Source organism: Trachemys scripta, chromosome 3 (genome assembly GCF_013100865.1).
Source record: "Trachemys scripta elegans isolate TJP31775 chromosome 3, CAS_Tse_1.0, whole genome shotgun sequence".
Taxonomy (NCBI): Eukaryota; Metazoa; Chordata; order Testudines; family Emydidae; genus Trachemys; species Trachemys scripta.
In genome coordinates, this window is record NC_048300.1 from 167,357,571 (window position 1) to 167,364,244 (window position 6,674).

The window sequence follows — 6,674 nt, forward strand, 5'->3', positions numbered from 1 at the left end:
GAAGAAAAGATTAATTGATTCCACGAACAATTAATGAAATTAAAATATAAAGATTGTAAAACATTTAATATTGTTCCTTTATTGCAAAATCCCTCTGTGATCAAAGAAGAATGTGTGTGTTTTTCCATCCATAATGATCCCCCCTGCACCATCTCTTCAATGCTTTCACAAACTATCAGCTTCCCTTTTACTGTAATGTTGGAATATTCTCCTAAGGTCACATCCATGCAGTTCTGCAATCATCTGACAACACTGCAAGCATGATGTCTTCTTGAGGGAGGTGAATTGTATTGCCTCTGCAATGTGATCAGTTTCTTAATTCTAGTGAAAATATTAATTGTCTTAAATGGAACCAGTGCTGTGCCAGCAGTACCTACTTCTGCATTTATCCTTTCTTTAGCTTTCTACACAGATTTGGTTTTAAGGGAAAGTGTTTCATTTTGTCAATGTTTACCCAGGTCTTGTTCACTTGTATTGCATACAGTGTTGCTTTAAAATGTATGAACTAATCTGTTTTAAAAAAGCAACTATAAACCTGTTCTGTCCCACTTAGGCTGGTGTAAGCCAAAAATACCACCAATGAAATCTTGACAGGTGAGTATATGTTACTTAAGAATGAGGCCAACAAATATTCCTAAATTGACAACAAAGAGAAATGTAATAGCCCTGCTCTACTATTGTTAAACATAGAATGAACTCCATTGAACAAAATATATGCCAGTAGCTTGCTGCTGTTATTGCTCAATACATATTTGTGTATCATTTTTAAACAGCACTGAGCAAATAATTCAAAGTAGATAATTTGGTCTATATGCCCACTGTGATGGTTCTTGGTGCACTGAGGTCAACTTGTCACTTCCTAGTTCCAGCATGAGGGATTCTTGCCTGGGCATGGCTAGGTGTCAGCTCCCTAACCCCACCAGCCTCTCAGCCACGCAAGTGCTCTCCTCCAGCCTTGCCTTCGTTTTTCCAGTTAACAATAAGTGCACACCAGTTCCTGAGTCCCCTTGGATCATTCCCCAGCCCCCAACACTGGTTACTCACAGAAATCCCAGATCCTCTGCTCCCAATGGTGAAATGTACCCCGTTTACTAGTTTTACCTTAAGCCACTGCTCCTCTGAGCCACACAGCAATTGTGAGCATGACTCATAAAAGGAAAGTAGGTTTATTTAAGAAAGAATGGAGAGTTAGCAAGAAACGAGAGAGAGTGGTAGAATCAAATATCAAAACAATCATAAAATGTGAACCTGGGTCTACACTTATCTATAGTTACCTTTCCTATCTACTAAAGTAGGTCCCTTGCCCAAAGTTCAGTCCATTGCTGAGCTGCCCAACTTCATAGGAGCCAGGATTTAATTTTTCAGGAGAACATCTCCACTCCTCAAGATGTGTCCATAGTGAAAGGATATAGTCAGGCCCACCGACAGCAATTCCAGGCCCCAGGGCAGAACAGTCAACGGGCCCCCTAGAAAGGGATGGCTGAGGTTTGATTCATGCAGGGCAGGCTGGAGCTGGGCCCCATGCTGCTGCTGGCCTGGCGTGGCATCCCACATGGGCTGGACCATGTGCAGCGGCTGGTGCACCACAGTCCACCTGACATTTGGGCAGTACTGCACCTGCGCTGCCTGGTGCCCAGCGAGCTGCCAGCTGTGCTGCTGGGTGCTCTTTTCTGGCATGGCCAGCAGAGGTGCCAACTCCGTGGGTGCTTTGGAGCTGGAGCAGCCCCCCTACCAGAATCTCCTCCTCCTCCTCCAGTGCCTCCTGCCCGCCGGCAGGCCCCGCCAATGATCCCTGTCCCTCGAAGCGCCTATTGTCTGCTGTGGATCAGCTATTTTGCAGCGTCTGGAGGGATTGGGGGAGGAGCGAGGTGCAGCGTGCTCGGGGAGGGGAGGGAAAGAAGCAGGGTGGGGGTGGGAGTGCGGCCTTGGGAGAAACAGGGCTCCCCATGCCACCCTGGCCTGCCCAGGTGATTTAAAAGGGCCTGGGGTTCCCAGACACTGCCGCAGCTGGGACCTTTTAAATCACCCGGGCCCTGTGGCAATTGCCCCTCTAGCCCCCCACTCCTCCCCACCACCCCCATCAGCAGGCCTGGATATAGTGTGCTTTCCCCCATCCTCTGTATTACTGAAACAGACTTTTGTATTTATTCATAGCTAGTGTGATTCTCTACTGTAATGTCCCTTTTTCACCTTCAAGAGGTTTCATTTGTTTGCAGTTGTCTCCAATAGTTTTCCTATTAACATCTTGGGATTGAGTAGGGCTAAACAGTTGAGCCTAGCATTGCATCACTGGCTAAACAAGGAAGGATGACAACTCCCTCCTGCCTGAATGGCCAAGACATATTATCCTCTGGTGACTTATTTTCACTCCAAGTCCCTAAAGAATACTTTCAATATGAATACATTATTCCTTAAATATTACCCGTACATACATCACACAATTATTATGAATCTTGACAAGCTACAAGCTTTCTCTAGATATCTTATTATGCTTTATGCATAAATATCCTATAAGACATGTATTTTGTGTAGTGAATTTGTCAGATCTGAGGTGAAAGTTGTTTGCAAAGAACAAGGAACCCTTTGCCAAGGGTCTGTGTCACGTCCACCTTTTCAGTTCACTTTTCTGTGAACAGTTTGATTTTTTTTTCTCAAATTTTATGACAACATATATCATAAAGCAAGTTGAAAATATATATTTTTAAAAAATATTAAGGGCCATGTCATTATTTCTTGTATTTCCTTTGGTCCTAAACCTTTTGGAAGGAGAGGGTTTGAGGCAATGCAAAAGGCCCTTAGCATGGACCAAGCAAGGCTGAGCTGCTATGGGTTTGGGAAGACCATGGCTGGGTAGGGAGAGGGTCATATTATGATGAACCACACTGCAAAGCAACATTGCCCTGGAAACTGAAGAGTTTCCAAAGTAAGTAAGTGAATACGGAAACTATGACTACAGACAGCATGACTACAGGCTAACCCAGTCTGATATGGTTCCCCCAACAGAGGACAAGTGGTGGGAAATTTCAAGTGTTGGATCAATAACTTATCAGATGAATAAATCTTACAGACTTAACCAGCCTGCATTACAACGTCCTTAGATAAGCTACGTTACATTTGAATACAACTCCAAAATTAAGTTTATTGGCATCCCCTTCTTTCTGCAATCAGCTGAAACATTAGGGTATAAGAACTTCCATATATGGCATCTGCTTCAAAGTGGGGTGATTATGTTCTTAGGGAACTAGAAAGGTTAGGACTCTGCTTCTTCCTCTTTGTAGTGCTAAAGTGCTCCAAAGACAAGAGGCTTAGTCTGAAGTTCTTAAACAGATTCCTCTGTAAGCCAAAGTTCAGAATGGAGATACTAAATTCCATTATAGCAGCAATTTATAAAGGGGATTTTTTGTTGTAAACTGATCTGAAAAATACCCACTACACATTATTATATGAACCTTACAGCCATGGAAGCTTCCTGTCTGAAAAATCATATACAACATATAAAGACAGTTATAGGTTTATCACCTGGTCATCTTTCCACTTCTTCAGTAAGCTTCATGGATTAAATGTGTAGACATTGTCAGGAATCTTTTGCTAGGTGTTGTACAAACTAAGGCCCCAATCAGAAAACATTAGTAGTCCCATTGACTTCAATAGGACTACTCATGCTTAAAGTTAGGGATGTGCTAAAGTATCTTGCTGAATCAGGGCCATTAGAGAGCCTGATTATTGCTTGTCCAAATAACAAGTTATTTGTTCTATTTTATTTATTTTCTGTATTTTTAAGCTAAGGTGTATGCAATTGTCCTAGTTTTCCAGATAATATAAAAATAGTTGAACAGTTGTATTATCAAAACAGTAGCAGCTCTGCATTTCAGTCATTATGGATCTGGGGATTCTCAGATTTGAATTAAATAATGTAATTAGCATTTGACAAATTGCTATCAGTGATGATTCTGAAAGGATTTTAAATTGATTGCAAAATCTGGCACTATAGGATTAGCTTTACATAAAGTTCACAATGTTCTTTTATAAGCATCCTAACCTCTTAGAAATACACATGTCTTAATGTACCCCACTCTTGACCTCTATCAAGGAGGTTATAATTTTACATCATCCTGTAAGACACAATAAACAAGGATTTTTTTCCAATGCTATTGCTGCAAAATTATTTATACCGTGGGAAGTGAATCCACGAACTCCAACAATGTTATACTCCAGTGATTCTGCTCTCCAAAGTTCAGATAACCATGTAACAAGTGTACAGTGAATCTCCATGTTCCCTTTGCATGGCAGAACTGGGCATTCTGCCAGCTCCTCATGACTCACCACGTGCTGTAGAAACTTGGAGAGAGGTTTATGAAAGGAATGGGAACCGCCATATGGCAGATCCAGTGGTAAAATAACACTGCATAGGGGTGCAGATGTATTTGAATAGTAGCTGAAAAGCTACCTTACACCCTGGGACTGAGTTGGTGTGAACGTCATTGCCCGCCGTCCCAAACCCATTCAACTAAATTTTGTGTGGGCAAGAGGATGCAAATTTGATCCATGGTCTGCACTCTAGCCGTCACATTCCGTTCTTTGCCACACAAACCACTCAATTTAAGCTCACTGCACACACACATGAAAAATTCTGTGTTGACTTTCTGAATGTATTATCTGTAAATTGAGTATTTACAGGTGTCTTGGTAGGAAAGATGAGATTAAATCTGAATAAAAGTTCATAAATGATTACCATCACCTTGATCGATCGGTCCGTCAGTCCTCATATAGATTGCGCTGATCACAACACGTCTTCCATTCTTCCCTAACCCCTTCCTCCTCCAGGTGTGGCCATGCTTTTTCATGATAAAATTTTCCCATCTCTTTGAAGATTAGTCGAGTGGTCATTTCAGTTCACGTGGGTACCACTCGGCGACAGCTGTAGTCCATCGACTGTCAGTGAGCCTAGCTATATGACCAGCCCATTGCATTTTATTGAACCTGATTTCAACAACAACGTCCTACACTCCACTCTCCTGTCTGATCACTTCATTGGGAACTCAATCACAGATTGAAATGATTATAATAAATGTAGATAAATACTTTTGTATATAGGAGAGTGTCACAGTTCTGGAGTCTGACATGTGAGCTAGCCCCCTGGTCACTTAGGCACCAATTAGTTCCTCTGGAGAAGGCCAATTGGTGGAATTGCAGATAATTAGATGACCTGTTTAGGGGCTGATAAACCAATTAGCCATCAGCTGGGAGCTATAGTAGACAAGACAGAAGGAAAGTGAGAGGAAAGGATTGAGTTAGCTAAACCTACTATGTTCTGAGATCCCAAGGGAGGGAGATCTCTGTTCCTCTCTGGCCCTGTAGGAAAAGACAGGAAACCACTGTAAATACTTGACTGCACAAGACTGTACTTGTGTTGGTGATGGGAATATAAATAATTAACATGGAGGTGCCACTCACTGGAGAGCCTGAGAAATTTCTGGTTATCAGAAGACTGGAACGGAGCACACCCCTGTTACAGGGAGTTGCAGGATAGCATGTAACCCAAATTCCCAAAGCACAGGCTCAAAGTAAGAAATGTTAAAATGCAAGTAACACTTTGCCTGAGGTTTATTACTTTTTCTACATTTCTACCTATATTCCCTACAGGGGAGGGATAACAATTTGGATAACATGCCTTATCTGCAATTCTCATTTCCTGCGTGCTCCGTCCCCAGGTGCAGATCCTTGATCCCACACTGACTTTACTTGATTCTAGGGACAAGGGGACAGTGCCTCCAAAGTTTCACCCAGAAAGTAGAAGATTCATTTCTATGGGGTGAATCCCATTAGTAGGTAATCTTTTTTTTATGGTGTGACATTTTATTGGAACAAGTGAGAAGGGAATTTGTTAATTTTGAAATTAGTACTAAATGACTCATACTTTGCTACCATCTTTTTTTTTTCCAACGTTTTTTATATCTGATACCGGCATTTTAAGAAATGATTAATATATAAGTGCAGTGACTGTCAGTTAGCAATGAGATAATTTTAGGAATATCAGACAGCTCACTTGCTTTGATGGTTACTGTATATAGAGATCTTTAATTATAGCAAAAAGAAATAGCCTTTTTTGCTCATCAAAGTGTTCATTGTTTTTGTAATGATAAACTTGTTCTTTTAACTATAGGGTTGAATATTAAACAATGAATACTTAAACTCCATACTATAAAGACGAGGAAGTTCTTTATATTACAGATTAAGGGTCTGATTCTGAAGTCAATACTCATATGGAATTCTCTCAAAAACATCAATGGGATTTCTTCTTACAGCATAGCTATAGAATTGGATTCAGACAGAACAAATAGAATAGATGATTAATAAAAGAAGCCCAGATCTGTTACTATCTTCTCCATGATTTGTGACTGTACAGCTTGCAGATGTTAGTATTTTGTGTTTCTCAGCTGTTGTTGGCTTCCCATAAACTAGGAATGAGGTGTCTTGAATAACAACACAGCTGACAAGTAATTAAGCCAAGCAATCTGTTTATCTGTTTAATAAGAACTGCTCTCACTTTAATGTCATCTTGGAAAGAGTAACAATACTGTCATCTTAAAATAGAAAATGGGAAAATAGTTCAAATTTAAAGGGCCAAATTCTGCTTTTTAGTTGGCCTCATGCAACCTCACTGCAGTGTAATG